At 46.9% G+C, this 18,948-nt stretch overlaps 1 long non-coding RNA gene and 1 pseudogene across 2 annotated transcripts; one reads left to right on the top strand and one right to left on the bottom strand.

Moving 5' to 3' along the window:
• Positions 1-2,730: 2,730 nt before the first annotated feature.
• Positions 2,731-9,500, bottom strand: LOC9271271 (hydroxyproline O-galactosyltransferase GALT6-like; annotated as a pseudogene). The gene is made up of 7 exons (XR_010738164.1): positions 9,483-9,500; positions 8,537-9,313; positions 8,283-8,467; positions 5,045-5,330; positions 4,835-4,962; positions 4,560-4,733; positions 2,731-3,749 (listed from the first exon to the last, which is right to left on the bottom strand). The product of XR_010738164.1 is annotated as a hydroxyproline O-galactosyltransferase GALT6-like (transcript).
• A 7,808-nt stretch (positions 9,501-17,308) lies between these two features.
• LOC136354861 (uncharacterized) lies at positions 17,309-17,934 on the top strand. The gene is made up of 3 exons (XR_010738726.1): positions 17,309-17,466; positions 17,559-17,808; positions 17,899-17,934. It is a non-coding gene; the product is annotated as an uncharacterized lncRNA (long non-coding RNA).
• Positions 17,935-18,948: the final 1,014 nt, after the last annotated feature.

The following is an 18,948-nucleotide window of genomic DNA, read 5'->3' on the forward strand; positions in this document are numbered from 1 at the left end:
TGGGAAATTTTTAGATAGATGTAAGTGTTGAAAATAATGGGTCCATCAGATTAAATGAAATCGACGGTTAGGAGTTTTGTTTTTTCTTAGAATTTTTCTAATTTATTGAAGTGCCACGTGGCGACTTAGGAGCGTTTATAGGGTGCCACATTACAGTTTAGAAGCGTTCGTAGGAAGTTTAATGGACTTTTAGTATATAATAGAAGATTTGCGTATTTCAGCCTCGACGGACTGCCTAAGTAGTGACGACTGATGGGCAGGGTCCGATGACCTACGAAGATCGATTATCACAAAGTGATTAGCTTATGACAGTCGGTTACCCGTTGTAAAAATACAGGATTTTTATAGGTTTTAAGAAATAGGTGGAGCGGTCGGCCTACTGTATGTATGTAGAGCTTGGACATGGGCCGTGCTTTCTCGGACCGGCCCAAGGCACGATGGCCCAGCACGACACGGCTATGGGCCAGGCCGGCACAGCCCATAGTTAGGCTGTGCCTGGGCCGTAAGTTGAGGCACGCTGGGCGGCACGGTACGGCCCAATGGCCGTGCCTGGGCCAGCCCAGCACAAAAAAGGTCCGAAGGCCGGCCCAGCACGAAAAAGGCTGGCAGGCCGGCATGACTCCTAAGCTCTAGCGGTCTCAGGAATCCTAATTAGCGCGTACGCGCCAGCCCACACGCCCTAATAGGTGGATTTTTTCATATATGTGTAAATTTTCAACCCAGATTTGAATACCTTCAACTCCGACTTGAAAACTTTCAACTCCGATTTGAAAAACTTTCAACTCAGATTTAAAAATTTTCAACTCAGATTCGAAAACTTTCAACTCGAGATTTGAAAACTTTCAAATCGGATTCGAAAACTTTCAACTCGAGATTTGAAAACTTTCAAGTATAGATTTAAAAATTTTTAAGTTAAGATTTGAAAAAATATGAAAACTTTCGACTCAGATTTAAAAACTTTCAACTCGAGATTTGAAAACTTTCGACTTCGATTCAAAAACTTTCGACTCGAGATTTGAAAACTTTCAACTCAGATTCAAAAACTTTCAACTCGATATTTAAATAGTTTCAAATCAGATTTAAAAATTTTCAAGTTAAGATTTAAAAACTTTCAACTCAACATTTTTTAAAAAATAAGTGTGCTAAAGATTAAAAAAAATAATCAGAAAAAACAAAAAAAAGGAAAAAAATCGTAAAAAAACGAAAGAAAAAAATCGCGAATAAAAGAGAAAAAAAAGGCCGATCGGCTTTGTGGGCCAAGGAGCAGCTGACGTGCGCGCGCCAGTTAGCAACGCCCCTAGCGGTCTAGCCTAGCCGAGCGGCCGAGCGGGCCGAGCACGCGGTCGCGAGGAATCCTGCCGGGCTTCTTTTCCTCTCAAGTCAACGACGCGCGTCACACCACACGTCTAGGTAGACGTTTGTCCATGAACGATCGCGAGGCCCCGCCGCGACCGCCCGCGGCAGCGATCATCGGACGGCGCCGAGGGGCACACGGAAGGATCGGATGGTCCATGCGCGCGCTGGCAGCCTACGCAAGTAACGCAACCCGTGCGACTGCCGGCCGCGTCGCCGCGAGGAGATCAGGAGGCAGGAGCGCGTGCGTTCGTCGTTCGACCTTTCGACGCGTGGTCAGTCTTCAGCCTCGAGGCGTCGAGCAGCCAGGTGCCAGCAGCGGAGGAGTCGTTCACAGTTCACATGCCGTCGCCTGCTGCACTGCTCCCTGCCGCCTGCCGTTGGTCACAGTAACACAGTGATGACTGATCAACTTCAGAGCTCACAGAGTCACACTCACACGCGTCGTCGGCCGTTGGTGTAATTTGTGATGACTTCAGAGTTCACCCGCGTCGCCGCCGGTAACCGAGGAGGCAAGGGAGAGGAGAAGAGCCTGGCGCCCGGCCTGCATACCCTATATAAACCATACCCATTTTTTTATTTCAACACACTTCTTCTTCTTTCAACACATCTCCCCACCGTATCTATTTTTTATAGAGAATATGCGAAAGTCCAAAAAGCGTCGACATGAGTCGACAACCGGTCCATCCCAAAGAACGGTCGATGTCCGGCAGCTATCCTCAGGCATGGACGACTACGAAATGGATGATCGCCACATGGATGGTCTGGAGGGCGACGATGATGATCAGCCATCTCCTGGCGAGGCCAACTTCTCCATCGACGCCGACGCCACGACGATGCCCACACCAAATTCCGACAACCAGCCATCTACCAGAAGAGCGGAGTGTTGGCGGCACTTCGAAGTATTCACCGAGATGGTTGATGGTAAAAGTATACCTCATGCTCAATGCAAATATTGCGACAAAATTTTGTCTACAGCTACTTCTTCAGCGACATGCCATCTCAACCGGTATTACTTGGCGCATCTCAAGAACAAGGCGCCGGCGACAGACACAATTGTCCTTCGGCCCTGACGGTTCAGTAAGTACATGGACCTATGATCCAAAAATAGCTAGAGAAGAGATTGCTTAGTTTATTGTTGCTGAGGATCTACCAATTAGAATGGGGAAAGCAAACATTTTGAGAGGATGATCCAAAAAGCTTTTTGCCCACGGTAAAAAAGGTTTCTAGGAAAACCACCAAGAATGATATTACAACTATATATCGTTCTAAGTTGAGTGTGTTGAAGCAAACTTTCAGTACTAGTAATATACCCGTACTAACGTTACGGCGATATTTCATAAGACAACGGTGATAAGCAGAAAGGGAAATTCCTGCTGAGAATCAAACGACTTCATAGTGTAAATGAAAATAATGCTGACCAATAAATTATACTTCTTCCTCACAGCATATTGATTTACACACAAAACTTACTGATATGTAAAACTCATAGCATGATCAGCTTCACTTGAGCTATCAGAAGGGTTCTCTCAAAAATAAGAGTAGCACATACAGAGTCATTCACATGTAATTACAAGTGCAATATGCCTACCTTTTCCTTTTCTCGCCTTTAGAAATAGGAATATGTTGATTCAAAAGAATGGTATGCTGATAGTTCACCAATCCTACTTCCCAAGGATCAGCGACGGATCAGGAGCAGGGACGCACCCACTGTCATCGGCATCGGGAAGATGCCAGTCCCAGCAGGCATTGAACTGCCGCCGAGGCGCTACTACACTGCTTCTGACCTGCACGAAGGCTGCCCGCCTCCCGTCGCTCTCGTCCCAATCAGTGGCAGACCCAGACCTACAGCAAGTCAAAACAAAAAAACTCAAGCACAAAAGTACGGTTACATCTTAAATTATCAAAATGTAGCACAATTAGTTCAAATTAAGTCTTTAATTATTAAAACACAATACATTTACTCTTTCTTGAGTTTCTTCCTGTCCTATGTCTTATAATCTGAAACAGAGGGAGTACCAAATAAGGGAAGGTTCTTATTGGTCATTACTAAATTGTCATGGAAGAAGAATCATATATAGTTCATTTGGTGAAGTTAATCTATTGTCTCTTTCATCCTATATATATTTTTTATGCTTTCTAAACCAACTGTTCAAAGTGATAATTAAGGTATTCTCCTTTTTAGGGGAAAACAGGAGGGCAGGCCCATACTGCATATGTACTAATAAAAGGACAGTTAATGTGCAGAGTAATGGAAATTTTTTTTACAGAAAACTATAAGATAGAACCCTCAGTTTTCGGTCTCTGAATTCTGACACAATGGCACCAGCAATATCAGAAGATATAACATATCCAGGACCATTTGCATAGGGTGGATAGACCTCCTCCGGCCACTCCTGTGATGTTGATAAGCAAGATTAGAATTATCCAGTCTAGTAGAGTTGCTAGGGAAAAAAAAAACTAAAACAAGACACAACCTAAATGCCTAACTGATTGCAAAACAATTCTACTGACAACACAGATAACTAAGGATGTTAAAAATAACCAACAAAGATTGATATCTCAGATCTTCGATTGTGTACACCTTAAAAGGACCTTTCATCACTTGCAGGAAGTAATTGTTCTTCACACTGGTTTGTATAAAACAGTAGAAAAAATAAAAACTTATGCAAAGAATGAATCAAGTTATTAATCAGATTTTGATATCTACAAAGTCATACAGTGGTTTCAGTCTTCAAAACTTTGAAGATAACAGGAAGTTCAGAGACAGCACACAGAAAAAACAGAGAAAAAAAAGTTCCAAATATCAATTGCGACTATAATAAGCATCCATAAAACACATATTTTCAGTTTTTTTACTATGAACAATGTTTGGACTTCGAGAGTAACATTAGTACTCCCTCCGTTTCACAATATAAGTCATTCTAGCATTTCTCATATTCATATTGATGTTAATGAATCTAGATAGATATATATGTCTAGATGCATTAACATCAATATGAATATAGGAAATGCTAGAATGACTTACAATGTGAAACGGAGGGAGTAGTACATATCCATAACCAAGTTCTTCTTCTAATGGAGTCTATCACTCATGACTAAAGTAATTAGCTTGTACACTTCAAGCAAATAGAAGAAACGATGACAAAAGGTGCATACGCAATATTATCTGACAACCACCATCAAACAAAATACATATGCTTTACCTCATAAGTTACAGCCCATTTCCCATGACGTAGCGACCTGTGATGGAAGTTGATATTTCCTATGTAGAGGCCTCTGCCACTTTGTACCTTGTTGACTTCAGTTATTATTGAATCAAGTCTGACAAAAGTATCATCATCGCACTTCATTACATACCTAGCAGAGACAACATGAACCTGAGCAGACAAGTCAACCAGTCAGAAAATATGAAAATAACAGCTACAATTTATAGATCATTAAATAAGAATCAGTTTTAGCAAGAAACTTGTTGGCATACCCCATATTCACATATTGCAAGAGTCTTCAAAACAACTGAATCATAGTTGTCCAGGAACGGCACAAAACAATGTCCCCAAAAAATTCTGCTTCCTTTTTCAACTCCACATTCACTTCTTTTCGGCCATGCTGGGATAAAGAACGTTCATCAGCTCAGGTTTATGGAAGACATGAAGCAAGGAAATCTATCAAGTTAGTTCTCAAGAATTACCAGTGCAACAAAGAAACGAGCTACCACATTTGGTGAGTTTCGGACAGCAGACATCCATGTCTTCCTCACACCCATGCGCTCAGCAAAATGATTGCCAGATGACAAGATGCCAATGAAAATGTCAACAGGTTCATTAGGCAGAGGAGAGGACTGCCAAACAGTTGACATATCCAGGTAACTCTGTGGTAAAGCTTGGGTGTGTAGTGGGTAAGGACCCTGCAAACACTGATTGCACATCAAGGTCCCCACTCAATGATAAACCTGTGGCATCCTCAAGAACAAACCCCTGCAGGAGCCAAAGCAAAACAAAAATAAACTTAAGGCAACTATTGCCCAGCACTGATATTTGAACTACCGTAAATCATAGTGTTCCATTATTCATTATGCAAGCCATTTACCACAATTTCAATCTTGGACGTAATAAGATAAATGGAGGAACAAATTGTTAGGAACCTGATTGGGCTGTATATGGGCCAAGCTAGCCAAGTCCAATTGAGGCCCAAGCAAGCAGAAGGAGCAGCATACAAAAGCAACAGCAACAGCATTGTTGGAAGGCATCGAACAGAACACAGGCATCGGCGGCTTCGGCCACGGCGGCGGCGGCGTCCTGGTTCCGGGCTGGAACCTTGGCGATCTCTCTCTTTTCTACCTCTCTTCATACCTCCAGCTACCTCTCCTAGTTCTAGAAGTTTCAAGAACTTGTATTCCCTAGTTTCTTCTTTTCTTTTTCACCCCAAAACAATGGTTGCTTGTATGGTGGATCCTTGCTATTGAATTGGAGGGATTGGGTTCCTAACAATCTGGTATCAGAGCCGTTCGGTTCACTGGGATTCTTGTCATGGAGGAGTTTGGGAGGCAGCCATGCAAGAGGGAGCAGGAATTGGGTTGGGAAAGTTTTCATCCAAGCAGCACCCACCAACTGTTCGATGAAATGTCAAGCCCATTGGAGGTGTTTGAGGAAGACGTTCTTCTTGTCATGAGTGAGGAGAACATCACATGGGATGAAGCACTCCATCTGTTACAAGAGGAACTGAAGGATGCCCAATGTAGATTTGATGAGAAGCTAGATCGTTTTTTGGAGGTGTTCGGCTTGATGGGAGACAAGAGCAATCAATCTGAGGAAGACAAAAGGAGCAATGAATCTGAGGAATTCAGTGCCTCCATCAAGGAGCTCACCCCCACCACCGAGGCTGCTGCATTTCAATCACCCCAAGCATCACCTTCTTCAGCGCCCACCAAGTGTTCGATAATTTGCTTTGGCCTCGACACCATGTCTGACCTCAACATGGCAGCAGCAGTTGTGTGCGCCACCACTTCTCTGGCCTCCATGGAGTTAGTGGCTGGAGGGAACGCAACCTGTGAACCCTACGTTGACACCCCTGGTCATCCCAAGGAGACGCATGTCAAGTGTTCGATGGTTGGCCTTGAGGTCAAGGGTGGCACCGACCACACCAGGGTCACATGCCAGACCATGATGGGTGTGCCTGACAGCGTTCTAGTACCTGATGCATCATCCAAGGTCTTCTCGCCATGGTTGATTGTTGAAATGGGCCTTGTTCCCTTGCTGCTCACTGTGTGTTCGATGAAATGTTCCAAAGACAAGAAGAAGCTGCTACTGGGGAATGCTAAGAGAAATTCATGGACACCTTCTTGGGTGGGCGGAGTGATTAGACGATGGGAGTTGCAGCCTTTGCCATGGCCTGGATCCAAATTATATTGGGAAGGTTTACCATTGATGCCCCCATGGCCACCACCGACTCGAGTAAGCTTCCTGGCATGTGAGACTTTTGATATTGGAGCTCTAGTCATTGGAACAGTGATTTTAACACAAGCGATGGTTGAGATAAAACCATGGCCTCCACCAAGTGAAGTAAGTGGTCTTCCCTTACTTCCAATTCAAAGGATTGGAACATTTCATACTGAGAGGAAAGTTACAGACTTGCATTGGGCTGAGTTGAAAGCTTGGTCTCTGTTTGATGAAAATGGTACCAGCCACATCCTAACAGATGAGCCGTGTGAGCTTTACTTGGGTTGTGTAATTTTCACTGCTGGAAACACTAGGAACCTTGAAAAGCTTGAGTTTATAAGGTGGACCAAGTGGCAACAACAACTTTTTGCAGAAAGGGATTATCCTAATAGTGCTGAAGGGAATCAATTAATTGCTTGGAATTTTAAGCAGTACATTGATGGAGGAGTGCTTTCCTTTGTTGCTATAAAGTTGTCAATCCAGCCAACAAACGTTGAGCAAATCAGTCAGTACATTGTTCAATATTCAAGTATTGGGAGAGAATTGGATTTCTATCATAAATTGCATACACTTGCTCAAGTTATTGGGAGAAAGGATTCCTTACTTCAGCTATCTGAACCCCAGTTAACATCATGTAAAGTTGGACAAAATACTGAGAAGGGTGGATGGTGTCTTATCATGGACAAGAGATGCTCAGATTTTTTCAAGCTTCTGGCATTGTTAGATGGGAAATGGGAAGCTATCAGACATGCAATGGTTTATCTTATCACAAAGCTAATTCACATATCACCAAGGAATGCACCCTTTAGATCAACAATCAATTATCTGCTGGGAGGTAATAATCTTGTGGTTCTACACAAATCAATTGTTGGGATCCACTTGGGATGGTGGGTGTTTCCTTGTGACATTGGAGTGAGACCCCTGGAAAAATTGGTGAGGAGATTAGCACAGTTCTGGCAACATAAAGGACAAGCAAAGCCTTCTCTTGCATTCCTGAACAGCAACCCAAGAACAAGCCGTGACATGATTTTGCACAGACCCTGGGATCCTGGTGGTGGTATCAATTCCATACTATTTCATTTCTATCGGCTTGAGGGCAAGCCGAATGTCAAGGAGAGGGGATTGTTAGGAACCTGATTGGGCTGTATATGGGCCAAGCTAGCCAAGTCCAAGCGAGGCCCAAGCAAGCAGAAGGAGCAGCATACAAAAGCAACAGCAACAGCATTATTGGAAGGCATCGAACAGAACACAGGCATCGGCGGCTTCGGCCACGGCGGCGGCGGCGTCCTGGTTCCGGGCTGGAACCTTGGCGATCTCTCTCTCTTCTACCTCTCTTCATACCTCCAGCTACCTCTCCTAGTTCTAGAAGCTTCAAGAACTTGTATTCCCTAGTTTCTTCTTTTCTTTTTCACCCCAAAACAATGGTTGCTTGTATGGTGGATCCTTGCTATTGAATTGGAGGAATTGGGTTCCTAACACAAATGTACTTACAGGACGGTATGGAAAAGAAGTCACATGTCGCCCGTCGACGTTCACATGGTACCCCTCCAACCCAGCGCTGATAGTAAGAACAAACAATCGGCCCTCCACAAAAGGATAAGGCCAATCAAAATTCATCTCCTTCTGTCCGATCAGCCGGTTCAGCCAGGTTGTCGTTGATTCCTTGGAACGTCTATCTGCGTCCAGAATTCAGTTCTCAAACTTCAAAAATTATTCACTCGATCAACAAATTTCACATAATTCACCTGAACTAACATAATCAAACTGGAATTGCAGGGGTCCCCAACCGGTCTCCTCATCAGAGTGGGACTTCCAGCCCTCACAGCGGAGCGGGGCGCCCCACTGCATTCGGTAGCAGGTGTTCTGCTCAATCACCGGCCTGCTGCTCCAGTCACCGCGGAGGCGTGGGTTGAAGTGGAGGATGTGCGGCGGGTCCTCGCCGTCGACGGTCTTTAGCCCCCGAAGCTCCATCATGAACTGCGACACCATGATCGGTTGCTCCCCCTTGCTCAGCACCGCGATCTTAGGGTCACCCCCAGCGTCAGCCCGCACGACAACTCCACCATGCGGCCCCTCCCATGGAACTCGTCGGCGGAGTGCATGACCGACTGCGGGCACTTGGTCGCCTCCTCCTCCTCGGCGGACGGCGACTCGAAGGCGGCGGTGTCGAGGTCGTCGAGTTCCGCGAACACGCGCGTGCCTGTCTCGACGGCGCCGGCAATCGGGCAGCGGAGTGGGCCGGCGCGCGACGTGTTGAGGAGGCCAAGGTCGAGGCCAGAGACCATCCCCGAGAGGCGCCGGCCGCGTGCGGAAGGCCCCGAGAGTGACGCGGACGCCGCCAGGCGAGGCTCCTTCGCCGAGCGCGCCGGGGCCGCCCGCACCCCGCCGCCGGCGAGCCAGGATCGGTGGGCGTCGAGGGAGAGAAAGAGGGCGGAGTCGGCGCGGGTGGGAGGCGTGATCTGGGCGGCGGATGGAAGGGAGGTGCACAAGAGAGGCGCGATTTGGAGCAGGTGCGGGTGGATCTAGAGGAAGGTACGGAGCCCTTGGATGTAACTCTTTGGAGCGTTGGATGTGTGACATGATGAATGATGAATGAGTAAAACTATTTGTTCAACTATAAGGTAGACTACTAGTTTTTCATTTGCTGTAACATCGGGCATCTGGACATCCCAACACCAAAGAACATCTTACCTTAGTGTTGTTCTTCATTATCTTGACAACAATCAGTCGTTAAATAAGAGTCATAGGATTCAAACTCATGGTGTCACACACGAGATATGCCATAGCCACGACAATCCTAGAGGTATTGAGAGAATTCAATTTATAATCTAGGGTTATTTCCATTACTCTTCACAATGCATCAGCAAACACAACGGCCATGTCGATTTTAGAGCCGGATCTGCAAAGTTATGTTGGAGGCTTCGTTATTCATTAGAGATGCATTTGCCACATCATCAATCGCATCGTTCAACCAGGTACTAATGTTATTAATAATTTATTGATTTTTAGTGTATACGGCATATTGCTTATTTATTTTAATGTATGTGACCTATTTGTTTTGCAGGCATGATTGTTCTGGATAAATTGTTAAACAAAATTCGTCGTTCTGTTCGTATCATAGGAGGTAATACAGTGGTCAAAGCGAGGTTCCAGGACTACTGTAAAGCGAAGAAGAAACCTGGACGGATGTTTGGCATTGATGTCGAATATAGGTGGAATACAACATACCTGTTGCTGCGACAGTTAAAAGGGTACGAGGAGTTAATTTATGTTTTCATCAATTCAATGCATGTCAGAATGAAGGATACCGATGACGACGACGATGGTGAGATTTTGATTCTCACCGATCAGGACTAGGAGATCGCTACACGTGTGCATAAATTTCTGATGCCCTTTTATAATGCTACAGTTCAATTATCGGGAATTTACTATCCTACATCTTGTTTGATGCTTGAGTGGATTTGGAAGCTGGCACTTGTTTTTGATGAAAACCGTCTGATCATATTCAGTCTTCCATTGTTAAACCCATGGAAGAAAAATTTCTCAAATACTTCACCGCTATACCTCACCTTTATTGCTTTGCTTTGATACTTGATCCTCGCAAAAAGTTGGAAACCGCTAAAGTTGCCATGAACTCAATAGGTGATGCAGTGGGGTTGATTATTCTGAAGCTTTTCAACATGTCAATGATAAGCTCTATAGGGTTTTCTGTCTATACCAAACCAAGCTTGGTGGTACTCCCCGAGTTCCCAAGCAGACCTCACAAAAGAAAGCAAGCAAGTCAAGTGCAGTAAATTTGTGGAAGCAGTATATAGGCAACGACCAAGCCTCTTCATCCTCAGAGAACAAATCAACATGGAACCCAAATTTAGAGCTTAACCACTACCTCGTCACCAATCATACTGAGCATGATACGACGCTTGATGGCGACGATGTCGAACTCCTTGGGTGGTGGAAAGAGAAAGAGCGAACTCTTCCTATGTTACCTCACTTTGCTCGAGATATTCTTCTGGTTCCGGCCTCCTCCGTCTCTTCCGAGCAAGCATTCAGCGTTACTAGAAGAATTATTGAAGAACGAAGGTCATGCCTGACACCCAAGACGGTTGAGTCAATATTTTGTCTTAAAGACTGGATGGAAGCAGATGAACGAATACAACACTGTCTACATGATCAAGAGCTTGCTGATGCAATGGAAGACGCATTGGCGGAAATTTGCCTTACCAAAGATGATGGTGGTGTTGATTCGGAGTAATTGATGCTATAATGTAAAATAGTTGTTGTACTCTTTTTTCCTTACAGGGGAACCCTACTCTAGGGCGTAAGGTTTTTAACGAGGCAACAACTATATATTCAAATTATTAATATATATATATATATATATATATATATATATTCACCTAATTTTATTATCTCAAGTTATTTATGATATTAAGTTAATTATAATTGTGTTCATTAAGCCATATACATTACTATCTCATTGTTTTTTCATTTTCCCTCTCTTATTTTTTCCTCCCTTATTTCAGTTTCCCTCTCATTTTCCCCTCCCTTAAGAGTTAAGAACGCATCGGGCAGAGCAGGTCAGAGGCGAATACCCTAGGGCCTAGGCAGCCGGGCGTCGGCGGAGGCCCTCGGCGTGGGCTGCGCGGCGCGGCGGCGGCGGCTATGCGCGGCTACGCGGCATCAGTCCTCGGCGTCGGCGGCTCTTGGCATCGGCAGCCCTCGGCGTGGCAGCGGCAGCTATGCGGGGCCGCGCGGCGTCGGTCCTCGGCGTTGAACGCGGCAACTCTCGGCGTCAGCGGCCCTCGGCGCGGCGGCGGCGGCTCTCGGCGCGGGATGCGCGGCGCGGTGGTGGCGGCTATGCGCGGCTGCGCCGCGTCGGTCCTCGGCGTCGGCGTCGGCGGCGGCGGCCCTCGGTGCAGGATTTGCGGCGCGGCGGCGGTGGCTATGCGCAGCCGCGCGTCGTCGGTCCTCGGCGTCTCTCGGCGGGAATTTTTTTTATTTATAATTTTTTTTATTAAAAGTTTTACAAAAATAATTTTCCATTTTGAAAATTGACGGAAGTAGTCGCCTACCGCCCTCTGGGAGGGCGATTTTTAAAAATCGCCCTCTCAGAGGGCGGCGAAAATGACGTGGCAGACGGCCGTTCGCTCTCGGGCGACGGCCGTCAACGAAATTTGCAGGCGGCCCCCTTGCCGCCCTCCGCTAGGGCGATTTTATACTGTGCGGGGGGCCGCCTGCAAATGGGCGGCGGGGGGGGGGCATGGAATTTTGCAGGCGGCCCCCTTGCCGCCCTCCGCTAGGGCGATTTTGTACTGTGGGGGGGGGCCGCCTGCAAATGGGCGGCGAGGGGGCATGGAATTTTGCAGGCGGCCCCCTTGCCGCCCTGGGGGAGGGCGATTTTTGCCTCTCCCCCTATAAAGCCCAGTCCCTCCTCTGTGAAATTTCATTATATTCACTAAAAATCCAAAAAAAAGAAAGAGAGAGAGGGGAGGGCAGCAGAAGGGGAGCGGCGAAGCCCTGCTGGTTCGCTCAATTCATCACAAGTATGCTCCCATACATCTTTTGCATTTGTACTAATATGTTATGTTTGAGTATATATGTTGCGTTTTAGTTTTAGTTCCATATATTTTAGCACATCTGTAGCACACAGCACATATGTATAGATCCAGAGCATAGAATATAATAGTATGAATTGAGACATAGACAGTAGTGTTAATTGTAAGATGTAGTTTAGTTTGATCTGGAGAATGTAACGTAATTTTAGAAATTTAGAGAACAATATTGTAGAGAATGTAACTTAGGGCGTAGTACAGAAATGCGAGGTTAACGCAGTTATTGTTTTCATCAGGCACAATGTCAAGTAAGGTCACATTTCAGATAGTTCACGGTGAAGGAAATATTAGATTTGGTCCAGATGGTGTTGATCTGTCAGATTTTGTAATGACATCTAAGGGCATCGATAGGCCTGCGGAGAGAACATTTCAGTCAATTTATAGTTGGTTGTTGAGAGGATTTAGAATAGACCAAGAAGTATACACAATGTCAGTGTCAGTTGTAGTGAGTCGTGCAACAGAAGGTTATTTTTGGGAACTAATGCCGATGGACAGCACTGATGCTTGGAGACGGTATGTGGAAATGGCTTTTGAACGGTCATGGCCCCTCGTTATATTTGTGTCGGTAGAAGAGAAAGATATAAATGTTTCAATGCAAACCGAAGATGTAGAGGGTCCTATCAATGCAGGGGATGTTGTTGGACCATCGATGCAAAATGAGGAAAATCAACCAAGGGAGGAGCAGGCTATGGGCATGGCGGATGAGGGGGAGAGAGTCGGTATAATTGTTGATGAAATGGAGAGGGAAGATTCGGATAATGAGGAAGTGGACGACGACGCATCATCCGATGAGGAAGGTGATGTAATGGCCACTGATTGGGCAAATGAGGACTTCTCTGGACTTGTTATATCAGAGGGTGATCATGTACCCTGGGAGTATAAGGAGAACGAGGTAATTGAGGGTGCAAGGTATGCTCATAAGGATGAGATGAAGGAGGCGGTGAAGCATTGGGCAGTTTCCTTGCAGAGAGAGTTTAGGGTGGTCAAGTCAACAAATTATGTGTATGAAGTGAGGTGCATGAAGGAAGATTGTCCGTGGCGTGTCCATGCATATAAGGGTAAATGGAATGATTATTGGAAAGTTAGCATTGTGACCGAGCACAAGTGCTACTTACAAGGGGTGGAGAAGTATCACCGAAACATCACTTCAGCTTTTGTGGCAAGTGAGATGTACAGCAGTGTTGTTGGTAACATTGGCTTTGAACCAAAATCAATTATTAGGCACATCGAGAACAAATTCAAGTACACCATAAGCTATGCAAAGGCCTGGAGAGCCAAACAAAAGATCATTGAGATGAGGTATGACACATTTGAAGCTTCTTATGATAATTTGCCTCGTTTGTTAGCCACCATTGCCCAGAGGAATAATAATACGTACTATGACCTACATACATTTACATCGGTTGATGATCGAACAAAGAGTGTGCTGCAAAGAGCCTTTTTCTCATTGGGTGCTTGCATCAATGCTTTTGTGCATTGTCGACCTGTTCTATGCATAGATGGAACTTTTATGACAGGTAAATACCGAGGTCAGATATTGACAGCAATTGGGTGTGATGGGAACAACCAGGTTCTACCTATGGCTTTTGCATTTGTAGAGAGTGAGAACACTGAAAGCTGGTACTGGTTCCTAGAGAGAGTGCACATTGCAGTGGTGCGTATGAGGCCCAACGTTTGCCTTATACATGATCGTCATGCGGGTATGTTGCGGGCTATTGACTACTTGCAGAACGGTTGGGATGAGAAGGGACTTCCAGCTAAGTGGCCTGATGTTCGGAGTCGGTGGTGCATGCGTCACATGGGTGCAAATTTCTACAAGCAATTCAAGAACAAGCATCTTATGGAGCTCTTTAAGAGGCTCTGTGCACAGAACCAAGAGAAGAAATTTAATGAGTTGTGGGACAAGTTGGATGAGTTGACAACGAAGCAAACAGATGAGCAATCTCGCAGACCACTAGTTGAAGGTGACGAGCCTCCCATACCTCTTGGTGCATTACATGATGACCCACCAACAATGAGAAGGAGGTCAGGGTCGTCCATCAGAAATTTCACTCAGTGGATTGAGAATGAGCCTAAGGAGAAGTGGTCTCTATTGTTCGACACCGATGGATCTCGGTATGGCATAATGACAACCAATTTGGCAGAGGTGTACAACTGGGTAATGCGAGGAGTTCGGGTACTTCCATTGGTTGCTATTGTTGAATTCATCCTTCACGGCACGCAAGCGTACTTTAGGGATCGATACAAGAAAATTGGTCCGTCCATGGCCGATAACAACATAGTGTTTGGCAACGTAGTGACAAAGTACATGGAAGATAAAATCAAAAAGGCACGGAGACATCGAGTTGTTGCTCAAGGCACACAAGTACATCGGTATGAAATAATGTGTGTTGATAGGAGCAGGCGTGGTATCTATCGCAAGCAAGCCGTGCAGGAATGTGTCTTGAAGGCGGATGGTGGATGTACCTGCAGTTGTATGAAGCCGAAGCTTCATCACCTTCCTTGCTCACACGTTCTTGCTGCTGCCGGTGATTGTGGCATATCTCCCAATGTGTACGTCTCAAATTATTTCAGGAAAGAAGCAATCTTTCATACATGGAGTGAGGAGATATATGGGTTCGGGATCTCAGGATCTTACACAACGCTGAGTGCCCAAGTTTTTTATATTCCAGATCCATCTAAGTTAAGGGTGAAAAAGGGTCGACGCCAAACTAGACGCATCAGAAATGATATGGATGAGTCAGAAGCAGGTGGGAGGACTTTACGCTGCAGCAAGTGTGATCTGCTCGGCCATACTTACAAGAAATGCCCGAAGAATGCAGAAGTTCCAAGCGGCGCAGATGCTAGTCCATCTGGACAGGCAAGTGATGGTAGGCGACCACCTGGTGAAGGAACAACAAGCAGGCGCGCAAGACCAAGGCGTCGTCGCGCAGCAGGCGATTCCATGGTGTAACAATGCTTTCGATTTAGGAAATAAAATGCTGTTGTGATGTAATGAGTGTTCGGACTAAATACTTCTATCGTGTAATTTCAATTCAATGTTGTTGTAATGAGTACCTCCGACTATTATTGTACTAGTAGTATTGCGAATTATTCGGTGTTGTATCATAATGTTATCGTGATGAGTGTTCGGACTAAACACTTTTGTTTGTTTGTACTCTTGTTTAATATGTGTTAGTAATTCGCTTATGAACATTTATTACTTATGTTGAACTAATTATTTATATGTTTCTGATCAACCTATTTGATGCAGGTATGGCGTACGACACACCGGCGCTGTTGAACCGTGGGATTGACAGGAACCACCGCTCGTTCCTGTCAGCAGTCGAGGGTGCACAGCTCGGCACCTTCCGTCCACGCACGTCGCGCGAGTGGTTGCGTGTCGACCCCCGTCACGTTCCTTGGTACGCGTATGTTCACATTTCAACCCAACTTTGCTTTGTGTTGTACTTATGTTTGAAGTTTGCTCTATACAGGTTGCGTGCAGCAAGCCTTCTACCACTTTGTAGGCTTGTTGAGGCGGCGGCGGACGACCGTGACCCAGCGAAGCGGTGGGATGCAGACCGGTCACTCCTTGCCGCTCTTATAGACCGCTGGAGACCTGAGACGCACACGTTCCACCTTCCCTGTGGGGAGATGGCTCCGACACTGCAGGACGTGTCGTACCTGCTCGGGCTACCGCTGGCGGGAGCAGCAGTTGGTCCCGTGGACGGTGTTTTTGGGTGGAAGGAGGATATCACTGCGCGCTTCGAGCGGGTGATGCGCCTTCCACACCTAGGACCGACCACCACCCTTCCTCCGTACTCTACAGTCGGGCCTAGCAAGGCTTGGTTGCTCCAGTTCACTGTAAGTAAATAAGTTGTTATTATCATACGTGCTTATTTGCGACCGAATGAGTGTTTTGTAATAACATTTCATTCTTAATTGTAGGCGGACCTTCTGCACCCTGACGCTGATGATTACTCGGTCCGACGCTCCCTTGAGGCGTACCTGTTGTGGTTGTTCGGGTGGGTGATGTTCACTAGCACCCACGGGCACGCTGTGGACTTCCGGCTGGTCCACTACGCACGGTCCATCGCGGATGCTCAGCCACAGGACGTGCCGCAGTGGAGCTGGGGTTCTGCCGTGCTAGCAGCCACGTACCGTGCCCTCTGTGAGGCGTGCACGAAGACTGACGCGGGAGCGATCATCGCTGGCTGCCCTATGTTGCTTCAGCTTTGGGCAGCCGAGAGGTTTGCCATAGGTCGACCAGTGGTGGACAGCGCACCCTACGGGGTTGGTCGCAGCGCGCAGTGGCCAGAGGACGGTCCCACGATGGGGACTTACTGGTGTCGACGTGGGGTTAGTGCAACTTCGCTGCGTTATAAGTTTATCAGTCGTCTTTTTTTTCTTCACATAACATGTCTAATTCCGATCATGTTTATTGCAGCGTCGTTACGCTCACGTCCAGGTGAGACGTGGTTACCCGGACTTCGTGTTCGAGTTTGACCGTCTCCAGCCGAGCGACGTCATCTGGGAGCCGTACACAGAAGAGGCCGTCGCTGCGAGAGCACCGCTAGGACTTTCGTCCTTGTGCACACGCGACCAGGCTTACTGGCTCACCATCCTGCCGATGGTGTTCGACATTTTTGTTGAGCCTCACTGCCCGCAGCGTGTGATGAGACAGTTCGGACTTAGGCAGGTGTTTCCGGGCAACGTGCAGCCGACCGTCCTCCCTGCCGACCACTCGTGAGTTCGGATTGTTCATTTCTAAATTTTTATGATAATTACTTCATCGAGCCATATAATTTACCTCTCTTCACAGGTTGACTCGACGGGGACAGCTAGCAGGCGCACTTTGGGCTCCACGTGTACAGCAGTACGTTGACGACTGGGTGTTAGCTACAGAGGAGGTGATCAACGAGCTCTTCCCACACACGGAGGAGAACTACCGTGACTACCTTCGCTGGTACCTTCCTCGCACTCGTGCGCGTGTGACCTTCACTCCAGACGCCCCAGAGCCGCACGTTGCCGCTGTCACGGACGCGTATCCCACGCACCGTGACCGAGACTACTTCGTGGCGGTACGTCCAATTTGTATTACTTCTTACAATTATTTCATTTATCTTGCATAATATAGGACAACTACTGAATTTGTTATTTCCATCTTGCATAGGCTGATGCCGCACGGGATATCAGTGCCGATATCACCGCAGTCCAAGTGAGGTTGAACAGAGGTTTGCACTTGACTGACGTTGAGCAGAGGGTGACCTTCGACCGGATGCAGGAGAAGATGCGTGCGGTCATGCGCGTCTTCTCCTGTCGCAGCGCCGTGGACGTCGTACCTCCAGCTGGTCCGGTACAACCACGGCCTCGCGCGCCTACCGTCGGAGCAGGACCTCGACCTACGGCACCTATTTCGCACGGTACTGCTCAGCCCAGAGGTTTCTTAAGTTTTGTTTCTGTTTTTGTACGAAAACATCACCCCGTCGTAACTTGATGATCCATCCTCGCAGGACCTCGTTTGCCTTCGAGCGCCCCTAGCTTTGGATCAGTGCGACCTACAGCACCGGTTTCGCACGGTACAGTTCAGCCCAGATATTAGTTCATTTTTGTTTCAGCTTTTGCACGATTATGTCACCATGTTTTAACTGCACGTTTCCTCATCGCAGGACCTCGTCTGCCTTCGAGCGCGTTCGCAGGCACGACCGGCGCTTCCACGAGCTCCGCAGGGGCGTTCGCCACCTCTTCGGGCGCGTTTGCCAGCTCTTCCTCTCACGGAGCGTCGATCCCTCGCCCACACGGTACTTTACTTTTTATTAATACTGTTAAATACCTGTACGAAACTGATGGTCCTTGTCCAGCAGGATTTGCAGCCGGGATCTTCGGTACTGGGGCCTCTTCGTCTCACGCCGGTAGGACTGGTCCTACTAGCCAGTTCTACGACGACGACTTGCACGATGCAGACCACCACGACGTACTAGGCTCCTCTCAGCTTGGAGGAGCTCCAGAGGCGCACACTCAGGAGCAGCCAGAGGTCACACCTGTACAGGCAGGACGGGTTGGCCGTGCCGTACCCCCGGACCGACTCACGTACTCCCACGGGCACATTAGGGCGCAGGGTAGGAGGGACAGGGGTAAGAGGCCTCGTCAGTAGTGTTCTACCTCTTCAGTCCTTATGTGACCGTTTCTTTTGGCTTACAAACTTGTAAAGCAGTACTACTTTTGCTATTACTACTGCAGTACTACTTGTGTTTGTCTCGTCTACATAGTTCTTTTCATTCATATGGTGCTAGAACAACTTATGCTCACGACAACACACTTTCGGCGCTGCACAGTAGTGTCAGATCCAGTAGCGCGCACAGTCCACAACAGCACACATGAAAAGCGGCAGCTCGAGTTATCACTATCAACTTTCGGCGCTGCCTGTTTACATAAAGTGAATCACGCCCACGCGTGATCGTCTTGTCACATCTAATGAATAATGTATCTCATTGAGTTCACATATATTGCAGTGAAAACGACGCTATATAATTGACAATCTGAAGGCAACCTCTTCATATTTT

This window comes from Oryza sativa, chromosome 12 (assembly GCF_034140825.1).
Source record: "Oryza sativa Japonica Group chromosome 12, ASM3414082v1".
Taxonomy (NCBI): Eukaryota; Viridiplantae; Streptophyta; class Magnoliopsida; order Poales; family Poaceae; genus Oryza; species Oryza sativa.